The following is a 22,423-nucleotide window of genomic DNA, read 5'->3' on the forward strand; positions in this document are numbered from 1 at the left end:
AACTCAAAACCTTCCCGCGGGCCACGGGTTAGCCGGCCCTGGCGTAAAGTGATGAAACCATATCCGATACAAGTTCAACGTAGTGCGCTTCGCCGAAACTTGGGGCCATATCATATGGGGTAGGGCGCCATACCATGATATTCTCTAAAACAGAGTCTTCTAGTAAACAAAGGGTTGGTATCGCGGTTTCATATCAATACTATAATTTGCATCCCATGATGCGAAAGAATGCTTATTCTGTCGAAAATTGATACCTCCTGGGATGCATCAATACGAATCAAGCTCTCTGCACCTTCCGCATAGCTCAATCCGCAGCTTTTGACAGTCCATGCGAAGAATTAAGACTGTTTTCAAAACTACTTACTTACTTGAGTAGATTTAAAGTCAGTCAATTCTACTTCTACTTCAAGTAGTCTTAGGTGGCTTATTGAAGAAGTACTTCTACTCGTACTTGAGTAGATTTTTTCGTCGCTACTTCTACTTCTACTTGAGTAGCTATCTTGACTACTTTGACCACCTCTGATTTCGACACATTTTGAAGTGGTCACTGTGTCCATAATACACGTCACCTCGGGTATGTGACATCAATCGAAGTAGTTGTGGTTTGCGTCGTTTTGTCGATCAATGGTATAGCAGTAAAAGTTGGAATGTATACCTGTGAGTGTCGCTGTCACCTGTCACGATTCGCTCCTCACGGTATGATGAACAGTAGGAAAACTCTACGTTCTCGTTTATCGCCCTGGTGGCGTTTGTTTTCAATTCGTCCGCCGGATAGTAGAATCTTACACCAATGCATATTCTATCGCCGCTGTATACTCAATACGCTGACATTGATTGAATAAATGACCCAGCTATATCTTCCTGATTACAACTTTTAACGGCCAGAACAAGGGCGCTGTTGTAAGCAAAGAGATACTTTACTCGTATTCCTCGAGTTAACGCTTCGTTATGGCAGGCGGTTCCAGCACCACTCGGATATATAAGCAGTATGAAGACATCATTTCTTGTAACTAGTCTTATCTTACATCGGATCTTTTACGTCGCGTGCCAGTCCGATTACTGGTCAACGTGAGAACGTCAGTTACTATCGGCGAAACGCTCTGATTTGGCTTATATGATTTGGATTTCTTCACCTGCATTTGATCCGACGATGGATTTGAGATTGAAATATATATGTATACATTATGGTTTATACCCGTACAGAGATTGCTCTTCCTTCAACAACGAAATTTTATTACATTGGCAACGAAGGATGATATTTCAATGAGCAGTATACGCGCTAGGCACCCATCCATTCAGGCGGAAAAATAGGTGCATCGCCAACTTGTGAAACGCTAAACTAAAAACAATGATGTAACTATGTTTCAAAGATCGTGTGACGAGACAAGCATATTCGAATATTTGGTACGGCCAGTCAGGCGATAATTTCACCATGTGATTGTGAGGGTATCAGTATGATGTAGCGAGAAATCGATAAAAAATATATTGTTTATTGCAGGTAAATCGAGTACACGTTTCATATAACACTATCAGCTTCCCCGATGGGTTTCTCAGGGTGACCCAATCAGTCACAGATAAGAATTACAACTATCTGATGGTATATCGGCGCAGGTGGGCAATTTATGTGAGCCCATTGAACTATTCAAGTCAATACAGGCCCAGGAGAATGATCGATGATGTAAACTGTAAAAGGTTAGGGGCATTTAGTTATTTATTACGCATTGTTCAGAAGCGACATCATGCGAGAAGACTATACTTGAGACTTGAGTGCGATAAACTTTATTGTATATTTGTATTCGTCAATGAATTTGACGTTTATCCATATTTTGGCAGCCGTAAAAGTGATGCGATCGTAAAGAATGCTGCAATAAGCAGAAACGTCGCCTTGAGGAACGCCAATTCACATTTCCGAAACTTGTGTCGAGCGATACTGGCGTGAGAAAGTTGCAATTTTGTATATGTTGTGAACCCTAAAGCGCCGCGTAGAAAGACGCCTATTGTAGGTAGAGATTTCGTGGAAGATGTTGTATAAGATCAAGTGAGAGATTAGGCGATGTCGAACGACACTAGCGAGGTTAACTTAAAAATTGTATGCTATCCGCCAATGAAGATAGTGTTCTATACGTAAGAGGACTTAGTAGATTTGTCGATAAAATACGGAGATGTCGCCGAAACCATAATCATGGAATGTTGATTTCCGAAACGCTGAAAAAATGTATATTGATTTGGGTTGAATCAGTGTGACGTTGCAAACAATGGGTATATGACCAAGGTATTCTGTAATCTAGGCCAGGGCTCTTCAACCGGGTGTATGGTACACGCTAGAGCAGCTGTGTCAAACTCAACTTGCGTCGCGGGCCGGATCCAAACCTTCAGATCGCTCGCGGGCCAGACTGGTCAAATGGTTCCAAATTGTTACCTCAAAATCCATGCCCGTGTTTTTTACTTGAATACCTTTTATTACGAAGCATATATACGTGATATTATGTTACATTATATTACTATCAAAGAGCCTCCATTCTAGCAACACCTTGATTAATATAATTAATATAATTGTGAGGAATACAAGAGATTCAGCTGTAAACGCGGACGTTGGAATTTGGTTCATCAGGATTAAATCGCGATTCGGGTTTCTGTGGATGCCAGGAACCTTTTGAGCCAAAACGGATGCGGCCCGCCGGCCATAGGTTTGAAACTCCTGCCCTAGGGGGGACCATAATTGTTAAAGGGTGTACCACTCGCATAGGGTGTACTGCGGGGTGTACCGAATCCTTATTGCAATGGAGCAGTGCTCTTCAACCATGGGGATGGTACGCACTTGTGCAAATAGAAAAAATTTCAGGGCGGATAACAAGCGTGGTGCGGATGGTGCGAATAAAAATTCAGATGAGTGCAGACCAAAATTGTTCATATTTCTCACTGTTTCTGACATGAAATAACTCAAATATAATTAATAGGATACTAAGTACAGTGACTCCGTAACTTATGTCTTTTCGATACAATTCTAAAGACTTCTTGGTAGCTGTGATTTTGAAGTTCACAATTGAGAAACGCTCCCGATGCGTTTATATGACGCAGTTTGAGAGAATTTTTCCGCGCGAGAGGAATACGCCACAACCGAGAAAAAATAAGTAGTATAATCGGGTTTACTTGTTCGGAAATATCCAACGTGTAAGGACCGGGTAGGTAATAGCAGCCGATGCCAGTGTTGACATTTGACATACTTAGGTGCCAAATATCGGAATTGTGACACATATTCATGTTGGTTGGCACCGGAATTTTGCGTCTATCTCGTTGGTCCTTTCGACTGTCGTCAGCTATCACAATTAGCACATAAATATTAAGCACATTAGATCTGTAACAGATCTCGCTTACTCTTGTAACTGAAAAGTATTTAAGGTTGCTTAAAATAAAACTAGAGTAAGCACGTATCAATGAAGAAATTATAACTGCGAACTGGCTAACGTGATTTGTGACGTCAATAAAATTGTAACTGAAAAACTGAAAAGCGAAAAGTTAAATCGTGTGTTTCATGAACCTGCCAATGAATTGGGGGGATGAGAGAGAGCGCGTCTTGTTTATCACTCCGAAGTGAGATGGTTCTCTCGCGAAAAAGTAATAGAGAAGGTTTGGAAGTTGCAAGGGGAACTTGTTGCGTGGTTTAATTAGCGAGATGATCATAAAGCTCAATAGATTCAAGACTTATTCTGAGATGCCAGGTTAGCTTATCTAGTTAATAAATTCGGTATGGTTAATAAGTTAAACACCACTCTACACGGAAAGGGAAATGATATATTCGCAGCGACCTCAGAAATGACTTCATTCAAGCAAAAACTTCAAATTTTAAAAGAACAAATATGCAGTTACAGTCTTAAAGATTTGAAGACGTTACAGGCCGACATGTCTACATGTGAATGGGAAAAAAGAGCACTAGTTAGAGCAGCGTATCATACAGGTGCTGAGCTCTCACGTTCCCTTTCTGAATAATAGTTTGAAATCTCATCTCCCCGCCATCGGGGAGATGACTTGAAAACAAAACTGTGAGTTTTGAACCCCTCGGTGAACAGGGGCCTCCGGGACCTTTGGGACATACTCGTGGAAGCGATTTCTGCCAGCAAGAATTTTTTAATCGCGGTAAACACTGTGTATTTTGGATAAGCGTTCTCGATACAGCTCGTATCATATTTACGTAGCCTGTAAATTACATTCATTTTGTGATGTCATAAGCATATGTTTCATGTCATCATTTAACCGTTAGTAATGGACTTATTGGTGCCTTTTGAAGTACAAGAAGGTAGAGTTAACATGTGTTCAGCTTGCGATATCTGTCTGTAATGATTCTCGAGGAAACCGTGGCGATAGATCAGACATTTTGAATCGGTACTTCTTGCGACAAGCTTATAAATAACGCTGTGTACATAATTGCCAGGGGATCCCAGGGTTTATAGTTTGAGAACCACCACGTTTGATGGTGGTCCGGTTAACTCGAGCCCTGGTAAGTATTTAGCATTTCCTATACGTTGCAGCCCTGCTCCATACTTATTTCGATTAGGCGAGGAGTGACCAACCTGCGGACGTACGGCCGCGTGCAGCCGTAAAATCATAATTATGCGGCCGCCTACATATAATTGAATTGGCGTGTGTTGGCGACCGTCAATATGCAATTTGAATGAAATAATTGGTTCCCGAATCTTTGAGAGATTTCAATGCAACCTGAGACTTTTCTTCACGCTTAGCGCGATTCAGGGTGATTCGGATTTTTCGTTTTTAATATAATAGTGTCCTTACAATCTGAGCGAACAAATGCGAACGACAAAGGAAAATGATGCACCGCAAAAAAATAACAGGATGGAATCGTGTGCGTTTCACGAATGAAGGTGTTTTCTGGCACGTTTGGACGATTCCAATATATTTTGAAATTACCGACAATCCAGATGGGAGGTCAAGAAATACCAACAGGCAACAAAGTGATTATTAAAAACCGGAAGATGAATCATCAGTAATTTTGTGCCCAAATTCGCGTCTTTGGTGCATATAAAGTAACCTGCGGGGATGTTCTGCTTCTACGATTAGAAACGCTCGCACGCAAGGCAGGCTATATCTCAAGAAATAAGTGATGGCACAGAGCACCACGATGGCTCTCCGCGGTGCAAAGTTCCCAGAAGTCAATTTCACACGAGCATTTGTCGTCCAGATGGGCCATGACGACTCTTCGCTGGAATGCGGCCGTATGCTATATATGTAAGGGAAGTGTGGTATACCGATTGCAAAATTGCAAGATGATCTCTGGCTCTCAAATCTTCAGCCGAGAATAGCAGATCGTTTGCTGGCTTAACACTTTGATACAAGCGCTACCTATCGTGGACATTTACATGAATATCCACCTTTTCAAAAAATCTTTATGAACGTTCAAAATTTGTTGCTTGAACGTATGATCGGTCCCCATCACCCGGTCGGTCCCACAGCGCGCGACCATGGGATGTATGAGAAATACGCTAAAAAACTCGAACTTTTCATCTTGTTTAATTGTGCACTATAATCTAAGCTACAGCAAGACAATGAAGAAAGTTTCGTCACCACGTTCAAGAATAAAATAGATTGTTTCAACTCAAATGTTGGCGTAAAATCCCTTTTTGATTTACGCCCAAACTTACCAAATTAATGGCACATACATATTTTTCGTAAATCGGTATTTTGACTTTCGAATACCTCGTTATAGCGATAAAACACCACAGGTAACTATGATTTGTGGCCTCTATTTACGTAGGCATGTTTCTCTAGTTAAGTGATTAGTTGCTCCAAATATTTTGCTTGATTTGGGTACGGTACTATAGGCCCCCACCCTATAAATATTGTAATTGAATTGAAAATAGTCCACCCGAGGTTGGTATTGAGTTTTAAAAAAATATGTGGCATTGTATACTCTGATACAAGCCCTACCCTTCGCATTAAAAATTATAGCTGGTTTGTTAGTGAGGAAGGTGACATAGAAAAATGTACACGTCGAATAAAATTTATTTTACACCCCCCAAAACATAAATCATCTGTCACAGACCCCATAACTCATGCAGGTCTAAGTTTTTTTTGCATCCGAGGAAAGACTTTGCCAGCATGCTACTGTAGATAAATTCGCGTATGTAATCAAGGGATTATCACAGGGACTTTTTCAAGTATTTCTGGTCCATCGGTACCACATCTCTCCTAATCGAAGTGCAGCTTACTGCGGAATCGGTGTATTATGCGGTCAGGGGTGTACAAGGTTTGAGTAAACGTTAAAAGGGTGTACCACGACGGAAAAGGTTGAAGAGCACTGATCTAGGCTGATAGACGTTGTGAAAGTGAAATAGCCCGAATGTTGTATTCAAATCGTTTCTAAACATTCTATTGTACATTTCAAATTTTCAGGGTGGATGATTTCGTACCATTTATCCATATTTCTTTCCGTAATCATATAATGTTGTTGGGGATCTTCGGCACTTGTTAGAAATGTATAGGCTACTCCGATAAATTGATTTTTTACAAGTGGCCCGTTAACAAAGAAAAAATTAAATTGGGTAGGATTGAGCATAAAATGATATAAATTAGAGAGAAATTGGGATATATATTCAAATTATCATTTGTGATTGCAAAGCTTATTTTTTTAGTTTCTGCAGTTCTGATGATATTTCGGCAGCTGTATCCTATTTCTGTAAGATCATTGTGCTACTTGACATTTGCTGTTTGTTACCATTTTTTGATTTACGCAGTAGAATCAATTTTCTATATCCGTCTTACTGTATTTTACTATTGTCGATACCTGAGCATTAAGGCACGCGAGTAAATATATACGATAACTATTTATTGATACAGTATTTTGATCTTTCAATAACATTTCGATACCAATACGAATGAATTAGGCACACATTAATTTGATTTTATAAACAGACACTTCTTCATCTTGGCTATCTCTATTATAACAAAGCTTCAATTGATCATGAGGACAGCGTATGTGATGACTTGGATTATCGCTTTGAGTCTCGCCTACAGTTCCTCTCGAAACGAGCATCACTCAACTCGCAGACGTAAGTTGTGGTTAGGTTTCACGATAAACTTGTCGATTCGGCATATTTGCTCTGGATTCAATGATCGGTTTGACTGACCTCATAGCGTATTAGTTTCGTACTGTTCATTGGAAAAGTCGACAAGGGAAGGCGCACTACTGTTCTTAACGTATTGATTTCGAAGTTATTTTTCGGTCGCATTCATTACCTACAAATGGGGAAGCGATAATTTAGGACAGGGTTCGCCAACTCGAAACGGCTCGCGTCCACTTTTCTAATTTCGTAGCTGCCGCGGGCCGCATGCATTCAATATCGATACAAAATAGGCAACTACGTTTTAAAACTCTACGTAAGTACAACGCTGTGCTACCCATAACATAGGGGATTGGCATGGTGACCACAAAAGAAGTAATATTTTATTAAAGGAATACAAATACAACAGAAAATCATTATCATCAATTTCATTTTATTTTGAGCTCTGAGCTCTGTACGATACCTCGAAATGCTTTTCAGCGACTAAAGAATCGATATTGTGGCTAGCGAGATACGTTACTAACTGAGAGACCATCTCCACGTGAAGCTTGTTCCTGTGGAGAAGCCTTAAGCCAGTGGTTCTCAAATGTTTTTAGACACGTTTCGCTTTATAAGACTGAAAGATTTCGCGCTCCCGTTACCGTTTGGAGGCATGGAAGGTTATGACTGTTGATGAGAGAATTCTATAATATGAAGTCCGGACTATACACAGAGCGATAACTATCAATAAGGGATGAATCGCGCGAAGCGCGAAAATTTTTTCAGTTGACCGCAGCTCCACGCTCCCTTCAAATGTTTTCCGTCCCCAGTTTGAGAACCACTGCCCTAAACCGTTTTCTAGCGGTCTCGGTCTCGACAGTGTTTGGGCAATTGCACGTTAAGGCAATATGTCCATTGTTCATTCATATCAACTGATCAACTGACGCGATGGAATGCTGTTGCCATTGTCAAAGCCGTTTTAGCTAGTGACGAATAGTGTGTTGGACACAGGATAATAGCTTATTCTGAAACAACAACAACAATATGTTGAAACTGTACTCAATTTCACGATTTCAAAATGCTATTCTTAGCTTTCTTCCGGAATCTCAAATCAAGTCGCGGGCCGCGTGTTGGTGACCCCTTATTCAGGACCTTCAAAACGACAAATAACATCTGACGGAAGGCTTAGCATTAGATTAGCATTAGATCCACGCACAAGCACATATAGTTATGGTGATTGTGTCTCATGCATACCGTAAAATCATAACATATAGGAAGTCACGGTTTCGGCTTTGAATTTCCGACTTTTGGCAACTATTCAACTGTGAGAAGCAAAGTATGCGCTCTGCAAGCCTATCCTACTTGAAACACCTATTAGTATGATTAAACACGTCATAAAGTACTGTGAGTTCTGCAGTCTTAAGTTCATGACGAACGGCGGTTAATTAGGCTTGCAGTTGAACAGTGCTGATGAATACGGTTTCTCGAATACGGTTTCGTTATTTACTTGTGACTCATTCGTTATTTAAAATGAATTCTCTTGGGCATTGCACAATGCACAATTGCACATGCACATGCACATACACAATTGCTATTTGGTATTACTTATTGGTATTCGACGATCGTACTACGGGCACTATTTCAATTTTAAATATTTAGGCATATACAAATGGAATAGTAGCAAAGACGAAATATGAAATGGTTTCGACAAATTTTCAACAGAAATACGCTAGGCAATAACCGTAGGTGAATGCTCCAATCCCGAAATCAACATATCAGAGATCCTATATTTGATTTCGGAGGCTGATTCAGGGTAACGTGATTCCACTTGACGTAACAAATGTCACGGTATAGGCCAGCGTACGAAGATGGAGATACTTATCTCACCATTGTTTATATAACTTCGCGTATTCTGCTCATTTTCTCGCGTCTCAATAGTTCTAGACGCGATGAGCAGCTTATTCAATGACTCTATTTTCAAGCACAAAGGCAACTTGAAGCAGATTTGATCCTTGCGATAAAATTCGGCTAGGGTGCTCTTGGTCCATGATGTCTTTCAACTCCCGTTGCAGTGCCTGAAACAGGACTACTGGAATTTATTTATTCAAGACCGTAAGAGATTTTCGAATGTTGTCATAATAAAGTCGTAATCACCGTGCCCACAAATCTAAAACGAAATGACAGGTGAACACTAAATAGCACAAATGTTTGAAATCTATGGTTTTCGAGCCATTTATGGTTTCAAAAAACGTCATAGCTATGGATTGTGAAGCGGAATACAGATTTTTCGTAAATTTTCCTAAATTTACATAAAGTAGAGTTTCCAGGAGTATATTTATTCAACTTGAACTTTACTTCGTGCGAATAAATTCTTGACTTTTATGTGGGTATATCTTCCTCCCGAAGACAAAATGCAAAATATCGCATAAGCGACAAGTGGGTCTACGTCAGGGGTCGCCAACTCAAAACGGGTCGCGGGCCACTTTTCAAATTTCGTAGCGGCCGCGGGCCGCATGAATTCAATATCGATATAAAGTAGGCAACCACGTTTTAAAACTCTATGTCAGTACAACGCTGTGCTACCTAACATAGTCGGTGGGCATAGTGATTACAAAAGAAGTGATATTGTATTAGAATATCACCGTCATCAATTTCATTTTATTTTGAACTCTGAGCTGTGCACGATACCTTGAAACGATTTTTGGGGCTAGCGATATACGCTACTAGATGAAAGACCATCTCCACGTAAAGCTTGATCTTGTGAAGAAGCCCTAAGTCAGTGGTTCTGAAACCTTTCTAGACATGTCCCGCTTTATGATACTGGAAATTGTCCCCCCTCCCCTTATTGTCACATCACAAAATGCATCCATAGAGCTAGCAATCCGAACGGATAGTTTAATGGCATGGATGGTTATGAATGTTGATGACAGAATTCTATAATATGAATTCGGGACTATACAAAGAGCAATAACTATAACTATGAACACGAGATGAATCGCGCGTAGTGCGAAAAAATTTTCAGTTCACTGCAGCTCAGCGCCCCCTTCAAATGCTTTCACGCGCCCACAAGGCGACACGCCCCACAGTTTCAGAACCACTGCCCTAAACCGTTTTCTAAGCGTCTCGGTCTTGGCAGTATTTCAGCCATTGCAGGTCAATTTCAGCATTTGCAAAATGTTTTCTTAGCTTTCTTCCGAAATCTCAAATCAAGTCGCGGGCCGCGTGTTGGTGACCCCTGGTCTACGTCTACCAGTATTCGCATTTACGAGAGAACGGTATATTCCTCGTATCGTTTGAGACCGTTGAAGACCATTCAAATGCTTTAAGCTAGGAGTCTCTAGCCGGCGGATGCGGAAATATTAGACACTACGGATTTTGATGTTAGCCATCATCTTAGCCACGACACACCAGGCACTTGAAGTTTCGGCCAGAAGTGCGCTCACAGAAAGGTCGATGGCGATAAAATGTTGACCGAAATGATTAACGCATGTTGGCCAAAACTTTCGATATTGATTTGCCCCGGCGCCGAAATGGACGGTGCCGAATATAGTCCTTGCAATCCCAGCCCCGAACGGAAAAATAATGTACCCCGTGAAGAAATATGAATTTGGAATCGCGTGCGTCTCACGAAAACAGTTTTTTCTCTCAATTTAGTCTGATAGGCGTGAGCAACTCCAATATCGTATATTTGAGTAGCAAGAATCGTTGCCGGAGGTCATTGAATAGCAACATGCTTAAACAAGCTTATTACTGTTATTATGATACAACGACGATGGTGGCGCTTATCGCACGTCCAGGATTTGTACGCCACGATAGTGTATTTTATAAATTTAAGTGTCTTTACTTTTAATTTAATGGACAACTTTTCATGCTTGTGCACTCCCACTCTTCAGTCACTTTCTTGCATCCACTTTCGGGTGCTTGTTGCTGACTTGGAGCTCAGCTAATTCTTTGTCTGGACTTTTTTAAGACGCTGTGTTTACAACGTGGTCGGCGTTAAAAATCCCAGATTAACCATCGAAACACAGAAAATCGAATCAGAACCCATTGGTGTTGTGACAGTTTTAATTAGCACACTGCATCACATACTTCCCATCCAGTTAATCAACAAGGTAATAACCAGAGGTGGTCAAAGTAGTCACGAAAGCTACTCAAGTAGAAGTAGAAGTAGCGACGAAAAAATCTACTCAACTACGAGTAGAAGTACTTCTTCCATAAGCAACCTAAAACTACTTGAAGTATAAGTAGAATTGACTAACTTTAAATCTACCCAAGTAAGTAGTTGTGAAAACGATCGTAATTCGTTCGCAGGGATTTCAATAGGTGCAAATTGAGCTATGCGAAAAGTGCCGAGCTTGATTCATATTGATGCATACCTGGAGGTATTCAATTTTCGACAGCATAAACATTCGTCTGCATCATTGGATTAAAATGATAGTATAGATATGGAAATACGACACTAATCCTCTGTTTAATCGAACAGCACGTTTTAGAAAATATCATGGTATGGCGCCCTCCCCCATATTATAAGTCTCGTAGTTTAGTCGAAGAGCAATATTGAGAAGCTGTAAAGGAGAAGTTGTAAAGGATACGGTGTAAACACTTTGCACGATAAGTAAACGTGAATAAAAATATGGTGAATCCTAAAAATGCCATATTGTGTAGCTTTATTTCCGGAAATTAAAAGCATTACTACACCTATTTTATACTTCAACATGTATGTTATCCATACAAAAGAACTGATATTAATTAGAACTCAAAGAAATGATACTGGGAATTGAAAGTGAAATATAAATTCTACTTCTAAAAAACGGAAATTATATTTCATATCTTTAGTCCAGAAAGTTTCAAAGGTGGTATGCTAAAACAGCTCTAAAACTATAAAAAAAAGTCTGAGTCCACTTTTCCAGATTAGGACACGCCATGGACTGCTAGATTACGATATGATAAGTAAATGTTAGATTGCGAAACATTCGTTTCAAACATTATGATGAGCCATATGTACCGTGGTGAAATATTTCATATGGGCGAAGGGCGACAATGCGGTGTGAACGGAACCACGCCAACCCGCTACCTAAATTATATTAACCGATACTTTCGTGACATCATACTGGTTACTCCGTATCCACTGAGCGCAAAGCGCGATGACAATTCTGAGGTTTACTCAACTTTTATGAAAATTAAATGTTGATACTCCTTGAAAACAGCTCCGGGATTCCTCAGGCTATCTTCCTGATTGGAGGATTAAACTACTTATTACGAAGTAGAAGTAGAAGTAACGAAAATCAGATCTACTTGAGTAAGTACCAGAAGTAGAGGAAAACTACTTGGGTACTTCCAAAAAGTAGAAGTACTTCGTTACTGACCACCTCTGGTAATTACCGACAATGAACCCGTCCAAAGCTAACCCGCAAGAACTTCATGAATAGTCTTAACCGAGTGTCATAACAGGACATGGACATAAATAATTACAAGCCCTACATTATCGAAGACACCATGAATTTCCATCGGCTCTTCCGAGCACGCATACGCTATGCAAGTATCAATAGTATTTTCAAAACATTCATATCAGCGATTTTAGTGCTTAGTGAGCGGATAAACATAAACAGACAAGTGTGCGTTCGCCATTCCTTAGTCCGGCTCATTCATGAATCGCGTATTATCGGAATTCGTTCGCTTTGCAAAAGGTGAGTCACCAGGGTTGCATTTGCAACAAAAAGCAATTTAAAACAAACATCTTCAAAACATGTTATTTTAATTTTTTTAAGCCATGACGTCACTAATATTGTCACTGTGACGTCATAGTGGATTGGCATTGACAATTGAAAATATAGGGGAAATGTTGCTCCTTTGACGAAATATCTACGCACTGTAGCCGTTGAACCGAACGACTGTTTTGAAGGTTCCAGCCATCCCTTATCGTATGCGTCGGCTATGTCGGATGGAAATTGTCCGTAGGTTCATACAACATGTTTTGGAAAGTATTTACACAATTATGGCATGATTCTACAAAGAAATAAAAAACAGTTTGTTTTAAGGCCTCTGTTTAAAACACTGTTATATGTTCAATTTCCACGTACATTTACCAAAAATTTCAAAAAAGAGGACAAATTCTCAAAAATAGGACATTTAGGCGTCCTCCGAGGACACTTTCAAAAAGGTCAACAAAGATGGCAAATCCTCTTAAAAGAGGACGTATGGTAACCCTAGTATTAGCGAAACTAGTTAGAAATCCGTACAGTAAATGGCGAAGCCAGGGAGTCTTTGCTGTCAAGACATCATCGATGTTTACTGTCAGAGCACAAGCTCAGCTTTATTCAACGCAGACCTGGGCAAAGTGCGGCCCGCGGAGCTATTCTGCGTGGCGTGCGACAAGTTGCTGGAAATTCAAACATAAAACCTACTTTTCAATATTGCTGCGTGGAATAAAGCCATAGGCTGTATAAACTGAACCGGAACGGAAATCGGCTTACTTTGAAGCCTGTTCATTAATATTCCACGATTGCGCAGCCTACGTTCCTCCCATGCGCAATCCAAATTCGAAATAAAGCGAATGTAGAAAAGTAAATGCCGTATCGATTAAAGTCACAAGAAATCACTCTTTCTATATAATTTAGTTCTAACCTTCGTTGTTGCTATTGTCACATTACGCCAGGGGTCGCCAACTCAAAATGGGTCGCGGGCCACTTTTCAAATTTCCTAGAGGCCGCGGGCCGCATGACTTCAATATCGAGATTAACATAGCCAACGCTGCTTAACAACTACGAATGATAACTCTACGTAAGTACAATGCTGTGCTCTCTTACATGGGCGATGGGCATAGTCACCACAAAATGAATAATATTTTATTGAACAAACACAAATACAACAAAAAATATCATGCTCATCAATTTCATTATATTTTGAACTATGGGCTATGCACGATACCAGACAACACTATATGTAGCAACTAAAACAGGGGTGGGCAACATTTTTGCTATTCACGGCCTCATTTCGATTACTCATGTAGCCCCCGGCTGCATTCCGGTGCATAGTGGTCATAAACAAACTGGGGCCAAATATCCACGTCAAACTCACCATGTCCATTGCTGGTACACTCCGGACGAATCTATTTACTCATATCGGCTTACTATGGGCACCGAGACCGTGAATATAGTCATGTTAAGAAGAGCGACAGGGAACGGAACTGTAGTGGCGCGAGGCGCGAAAATTTTTTCATGTCTATGAGTGAATTTCATCATTTAATATTATTATAGTTTCACATATTACTATCAAATATTCATCCTTTCTCGGCCCATGTGATCAGATTCACCGGTAGAGTTTATGCAGTGGGTGTCAGCAAAAACTTGGAGAAGTTATTAATGCTGGGGTGCATCTTTGTGTAGGCCAATTCTCATTAGTCCCCTATGTTGCATGCAGTGATTTCTTGACCTCCCATTAGAATTGTCGCTATAGTGGAAATATATTAGATTCGCCCAAACGCAGGTCTACCAGAAAAAAATAATTCGAGATGAGAACACGAATAAAAATTGGTATTTCTTTATGGGTCGCATCATTTTTCTCCGCTGTTCGCATCTGTACTGTGGGACTCAGATTACAAAGGACACTGCTGCATTAAAATCCAAAATCAACTCGCATTGAAGCGCGCGTAGCGCAAAGAAAATTTCAAAAATAATTCAAACCTCACATTAATTAGGGAGTCAATTCATAAATTTAATTTGCATAATATTGACAGCCACCAACACATCCTAATTGAATTGAGTGTCGAAGGCCGCATAATTTTTCTTCTACTGCCGCAGATTGGCCGCCCCAGGATTAAAAAATCGATATTGGGGTTAGTTATAGACACAGTAGGATGGTAGGCTATTTGCTCGAAAACTAACTCCTCGTAAAGCATGATCTCTTGGAGATTCCGAAATCGTTTACCAAGCCTCCCGGTCTTGGTAGTGGTGGGCCATTGCACGCCAAGGCAATATACCCATTCATATCAGCAAATTATTCCTCCATATAATGATAATACCATGCCGAACCGAAGGAATAGTGATATTGGGCACAGTAGAATGGTTTACTTTGAACAACAACAACAATATGTTTAAACTGAAATCAATTTCGGCATTTCGAAATGGTTTACTGAACGTTCTTCCAAAATTTGCCCAAATCAGGCCGCGGGCCGCAAAATATGACCTCGCGGGCCGCGTGTTGGTGACCCCTGCATTACGCATTACACGGTCTGTGCTTCAAATTGTTACATGATACGTCCCCAAATCCCTAATTCATAAAACAAGTCAATCAGTGCTCGTTTTTGCTATGAGACATCATCGTCTATAACGGATGAATGGGCAATTGGGCATGTCCAGCTGAAATTCAAATAAGGTATGGAGCACAAATAAAACTGCAAGCTCCGCTCAACAACAAGGCAATTTCAGCAAGCCGCACTTTGTTCGGAAGGCAGCGACTAAGACAATAAGCTTTGTAGTGTCTCAAATACATTTTAATGTATTGATATAAAATCGTGGATAGGGGCTTCAAAGAGAGTTCAAAATGTATCAAATGAAACTAAAAATAAATATTATTTTTGTTAATTAACCGTCATTTTCTCATTATCTAATATCAACGCATCCACTGAGCAGTATTTATTACCAATCTAATTCACTGCTTTCAATTTAGAAATTCTTACGCTGGAGAATATAGCTAGAAATTTTGACTCGGCCCGCCAACGTATTTTCTATTTATCATTTGACCCGCGGAGAAAAATAATTGCCCACCCCTGATTCAACAATCATAACAATAATAGTATTTATCCCCATCCAGCAAGTTCCCTCGCTGTATTGAGTCTCTAGATATGGTTCATATTACTAGAAGTATGAAAAGCACTAAGCAATGAGCATTAATCCGTATTGTCAACTTAAACCACCGTCGACTAACTCACTCTCTCTTACGCACATATATGTTGACTGCAAGTTATTTCGTTTCCGAACTAATAGGAAATGTTTTCTATTCGCTAGTGGTGAAGGCATTCCGCTTACTTTCGACCAGATGTAAATCTACATACTGTCCGACAATATTCAACGAAAATGGATGCATGCGTTTTAGGAAAGATAGAATCGAAATGAAATGTGAGTACTTGAAACCGTAAAATACATAGGATTACGAAGATCATCGAAATACGATACGTTTCGACTAAAAAAAATCAAGAATATATTCCATGGATTACAAATGGACGCGAGGAAAATGTTGAGCATTACTTCACGTCAACTTATTATAGAATAGAATACACCAGGCCCGATTTTGACATAAATCTTCTGACTGGACATCTTCCGTTGGACGCCGTATCTAAACCCCTTTGGCGTGTACGACATATTTCCTTCATCACATCGGCTGACAACTATATAGAGTTCGATCTCTGCGTGACTGCTGGAGCGTGTTGCATCTGTGGAAATTTCAATACGTAACAGCTTCATTACGGTGGCGTTCTGAAGAAAACGGCAGCGGCCAAAATTTTTCTTTCGTTTTGCCCTTCAATTTGAGACCACATCATTTGTAGGGTGCAGTGCCCCTTTAACGCATTACTGGTACATCTGCCACCACCCACCACCTATATTTGTGAAAATGTATTTTCAGCGCCCGTTCTTATCAAATCAAAGGCGCAGATATTCAAAGCACGAACACTTATTTCACGAAATGCAGCTGCAGAATTCACTTTGAAATAAGAAAAAATTACCTGTAGCTTATACATATAGTATGATGTTATTTTCAAGAAAAGTCATTTTGTTGCTGTTTATTACCACCCTAATACAGTTAATATTTGTACAACGCAGATGACGGTTGAACGATAAATGAGCTAAATTCGAATTCAAACTTGTGGAGTCAGCAGGGGTCCGTGAAGACAAAAAGGTTGAGCAGCACTGGCCTGGAACATGTTACTAAGAGGCATGTAGACTGAATGAAAAGTGTTGAATAACATGAAGAGGATAAGCTATGAAAATAAAGTGGCATATGTCGCCTGTCGGTAGGGGAAGTCGATATGTCAGATCGTGGTCCGGTAATGTCGAAGGTTGTCTAGTGTTTCTACAAAGCACTCAGCGGTGTTGTAATGGCTCGAGTTGTAATTTTTCGTTACTCGACTTGACTTGAGTCATTTAATAAAAATGGAAAATGACGCGAATCGAATTGAGTCATTTTGTGTATTGACTCGACTTGTGCTTGAGTCATTGCGCATGACTCGAAACAAATCGACTAGAGGTGGTCAAAATAGTCATCGTTGGTACGTAATCAAAAGTAGAAGTAATGACGTAATATTCACTCTTAAATACAATTAGAACTACCGATTTCGAATTCAGTGAAAGAATATGTAAAACTGAAAACTGGAGGAAGACCGGATTTTATCATAACATATATACACACCATTTCTTCTTAAGAGTCAGACAAGTGAGTATATTATGAATGAGACAACTTCGTTTCACCCCAGCAATGTTGTAAGAAATGAGTTGAACATCACTGGAACTCGAAGCCGAACAGTCAACATGCGGTAATACAAATAGAATGACTTAAACTCGGACTCGAGTCTCATCATTGCGACTCGGAATTGACCGTTTGAACCCTTAGTTGGACTAAGACTTGACTCGGTGGTGAATTGAAAATGACTCGATTTGACTTGTGATTGACTTGTCACTCGAAATCTTGTGACTTGGTTACAAGCCTTGATATTCATTTCAGCCGTTCATCTGCCTGCCATTGTGAGCGCATGTTAGCAGCAACAACACAGCGACCCCCCCCCCCCCCCCTTAGTAATGGACGTTAATTGGATATGTACCAGATTTGTTAAATGCAATAATATTCATCTTTTCTTAGTTTGCCGGATCTGTAATAGCTACTTGTGTGGAGGAGCCGAGTCCAAGAAGTCTCCGCTGGGGTGGTGGTCATGAGAAATCCTCCAACAAAAAAATGGTCTTTTTTCAATGGATCTTTTGTTCACTGCATTTATTTGGCACCAGGGTTACGTTGCATGTGTACTCGAGTCTTGTTATTTATGTGTCTAGAATACTCACATATTTACGCTTTTATTAATAAGTCAAGGTCCTCTTTTGAAATTTTCCTTGTACATTGTTGGAATACATTATTGACATTATGAATCAACTTCGACTGCACGGTCGTGTTCGGTGTTTCATAAATATAGGCCTATACTATCCAACCGATTTTAACAACAGCCTATTATACGTACTTATAGATCAGCGGTCGGGAAAAATGGCTCACGCGCCACATATGGCTCTTTTAGGAATATTGTATGGCTCTCTGATTAATTTTCTATTTTGCACATAATTCGTATCTTATTAATCAATATTGCTCTAACTTCGATGTCAATTTTCGAATCCGCCATATTCATTTCTTGTGGTAGCTGAGACAAGTCTGTGAGGTCAAAACATGACGGATCCCTTTCAGAATCCTAGAATATATGTCAAATAGTGCCTGGTGATAATTACTCAGAATGCCCAATGCTCATTTATCAGTCCAGTACAATCGTTTTTGATAAAAGCGTAAGCACGGCACCTTCAAGTTATTAAGGGGTATACGTCGGACAAATCTTATAGGTCCTGTTCGATACGAAGTTTGTATAATGACGAAAACAAGGTTTCTGAGTAGTAAAGTTAACCAAATGATATCAGTTGAAAATTTTGATTATCCTGGATTAGGGGAACTGATTGAATCGTGCGTGACTGCCATTGAGGGAGGCTATACCTTCTTGCCTGTTGCACGGATTGCTTGGAATGTGGCTTTATTGTGATAACGTGCTACAAAAGAATACACCGTAGTTTCGTACAGTAATTCTTGTCTAAAAGTGTTGATTTTGCGTTAGAATATACATGCTAATTGCCTCAAATTTCGAAAAAATATCATTTGGCACTCATGGAATCAGAGTTTATAATATAGGTCGCTGCAACAGTTTCCCGAACAACGTGTCGCTTGCTCCTTGCTCAACAGCCGTTTTTCATTGAGTCGCACGTAATGACGTCACTAATATTCATTGTAGAGTAACAGTTGACACTGCCTTATGGCTCTTCGGAAGTTACAATTGTAAATATAGAGCCAATACGGCTCTTTTGACCGAAAAGGTTACCGAGCGCTACTATAGATGTTCCTTCGGCAGAATTTGACAAAATATATTATGATCTTAAAGATAAACGATGTAGTTCAAGATATTCTGAATTCCACGTCGGTAATCTTTTGCGACGTAACTGTCAAGTTCAAAATGTCAATCCTTTTTTACACACTTCATGAAGCCAGATGAATCGAGTATTATCATAAACTTCCGTTGTGTATAGCCTATACGCACTGTAACGGTATAAGGGAATATTTTGTGCCATGTAAGCTCTTTTTGAGTGGAACTGTTGCATACGTTTGAAGTGCTACATCAACAACCAGCGCCAAACTTTGGGCATCAAGACATTATTTACTATTGTCAAATTTATCATACGTTAAGCTTTTTTGTACTGTATGACCATCACCAGGAGAGATTGCCGGTGAAACCGATTGGCCAAATTTGAAACATGGCAGGAATTACGTGACTGTGACGAAAAATCAGTAATCACTGACCGCTGAATGGTATTTTACGTACGACGTACGGTTGACTGCAGGGAACAATTCTATATACTCTGAGGATCATAGAAATATGAATGTATGAGTAAAATTTAACCAAACCAGCCGGTTAGTCGGAAAGTAACATTTTTGCAAGCGGCTTAACTTCCTAGGTATTTGAACATATTTCGGTAATCAGTATTGCCAGATACGATAATATTTACGGTTATAAGATATAAGTTAAAAGAGAACCCGTTTCATTCATCTTCCTCCTCTGTAATAGGCTGTTACAAGTTCCGAGAAGTTTAACGAACGAATAAGGATTTTCCACGGAGACAGAAAACGTATAAGCGAGTGGTTCCCCACCTTTTTTCTCCGTTCGCCCCTAGGCTTATTTTGGAACCCTTGATTCCCCACTCCATTCGACAGACATCGAGAACAACGGGAAACAAGTTTCTTCAAATTCTTGCGTATCACTCATAACTGTCTCGTGCGAAATATGCTCTTGTTAGCACTGTTTACCAGTGAGGTAAGCATAGGATCGTGAAAACGATAGCCACTAAAGATAACATAATAGCCGCTTTAAGTATCAACACTCAACAGCCATCGATTCTAAAACGAACTTGAAAAGACACAAAACTGTTAATAAAATAAAATTGACTGAATGTTTTAACATTTTCGCCCCTATCTATACCTCCAATATTTTCGCCTCCCAATCGCCCCTTCGTTTTTCTCACCCCTGACTCTCAAAATCACACCCAGCGTGATTGGTCGTCTAGTTTAGGTACCGCTGCATTAGATAGAAACTATAGTTATTTCGACTTTTTCATCCCCATGATTTCCATTTAAAAGTACTTTTTCTCTCTGCTCACTGGGATTGATTTACGCCATTCTTTACATTAGACCATAGGCAATTCAGACTTGCTTGCCGAGCGCGAAATTATCAATCGAAAGCTACCGCGATGCTGATTACGATAATATAAATTTGATTGTGCTCGTGGTCTTGGAACTCCTCAAAATCAGCCTCGAATTATGCATTGTAACGGAGTTTTGCATTGTGAACTGCCGTTCTGGCGTTCTGGCTCTGCTTTCGTGTATCACCACGATATGTGGTTCTCGTATACTCATACTTCACTTGCACCACAAGGATATAATATCTCCATAGGATTTGGTACACTTGCCTCGTTTTCATCCATTGGAATATGGGTGTAAAGGCAAAATTTGTAACCAGGAAGTGCTGATTGGCTGATTTGTACCCTACTCCGTGGTGAGAATTTGGAATACGTTATCCACCTTTTCATTTGCATTGTGGATCTCAATAACTCTGAGTAGGCCTATCGCCTCTCTCTCTAGCTCCAACCAAAAAGTTGGAAACATCCCTAGTGCTACTGCATGCGGAAAATATGCTTCTACCAGCGTCGATTCCGAATCAAATGGATGAAGCGCACGCGCATCAACTTGCAACTAATCCATTCTATCGTTGTGCAGGTTCACATATCAAACAATGTACTGCACCCCGTGAACGAAAATAGTGTATTCTGCCGATTTTCACGATAGGGCTAGGTCAGTGGTGGCTGGCCAGAGGGCAAATACGGCATTGCCTCACCTTGTTACAACATTTCTATGAACTATATTATCATCAACAAGCCAGTCCGGGTACAGAACTGCAAACAGTAATACGGTGAATCAAATTCGAAATGCGGGGCATATTTGAACATTTACCTGCGAAACATAGTAATATTGGAAACAAACAAATGGCTGTATGGTTGTAACCTAGTAACAAGGTTCCGAGTCACAAGTCAATCTCACTTTCATAGTTTTGACTCGAGTCAAGTCGAGTCATTTTCAATTCACCGCCTAGTCAAATCCGAGTCCAAGTCAGTGAGTAGAGCAGTGGTTCTTAACCTTTTTCATGTCGTTACCCCCGGGAAGAAAATGACCGGACGCAATTACCCCTTTTCAAAAAATAACAAATTACAGATTGCACTCAATTAATTGTAAAGCAGCACAAAGATTACGTCATAATGTACCCTGAGAGGCCTGTTAAAAATATCAAGTCAATGGGAAGGCTGATAATGTTTTCGTGTTATCCAGTGGTAAAATTTGTACAAAGAGTAGGGTAATAAACAGTCATTCGCAAACATATTTCGTTTTGATAGATACCATTGCAGAAAATCCTACTTCACAGCAATAAGTTGAAGGAAATTTAATCAGAAAGTTCAATGCCATAATAACAAAGATTGGTTATTCATTTTGAAACCAAACCCAAAGGTTCCAAAATCTTCCCCTCGTTTCTTCGAAGGCATTTTGATGACTTCAGACTTAATTTTACTGACTAGACTAGACTACTACAGTACTAACAACTATATTTCTACTTTATTGTTACCTGTTACCTCATTATAAGTGCAAAGCTAAACTTAGACGCCCCTTGCTGTGTTTCAATTTGCCAGCATGCGCAACAATATATGATCCGCACTAATTCACTAATAATAGTTACTATGATACCACAGCAGGCATGGTGTGTTAAGTGAAACGAAATATATATAAGCTCGCGAAAATATATGTCAGCCTACACATTTATATTCAAGTTTGAAAATACTCTCAGTGCAGCGTTATAAGTATATAAAAAACATCACTTTGAATTACCCCTAAAGAATAGCAAATTACCCCTTTGGGGGTAATTACCCCCAGGTTAAGAACCACTGGAGTAGAGGGTCGAGTCTAATGTTCCCTCTAATTTTTCACGACTCTGCACGCACTCACCAACTCACTGTGCGTAGCCTTGGACAACAGTACGT

General features: G+C 40.0%; 1 long non-coding RNA gene across 1 annotated transcript; it reads left to right on the plus strand.

Moving 5' to 3' along the window:
* The first annotated feature begins 2,573 nt into the window (after positions 1–2,573).
* Positions 2,574–19,615, plus strand: LOC145434569 (uncharacterized). The gene is made up of 3 exons (XR_013913463.1): positions 2,574–7,061; positions 16,058–16,168; positions 17,904–19,615. It is a non-coding gene; the product is annotated as an uncharacterized LOC145434569 (long non-coding RNA).
* The last annotated feature ends 2,808 nt before the right edge of the window (positions 19,616–22,423 follow it).

This window comes from Botryllus schlosseri, chromosome 2, assembly GCF_051294905.1.
Source record: "Botryllus schlosseri isolate E-star chromosome 2, Bs_hap1, whole genome shotgun sequence".
Classification (NCBI taxonomy): domain Eukaryota; kingdom Metazoa; phylum Chordata; class Ascidiacea; order Stolidobranchia; family Styelidae; genus Botryllus; species Botryllus schlosseri.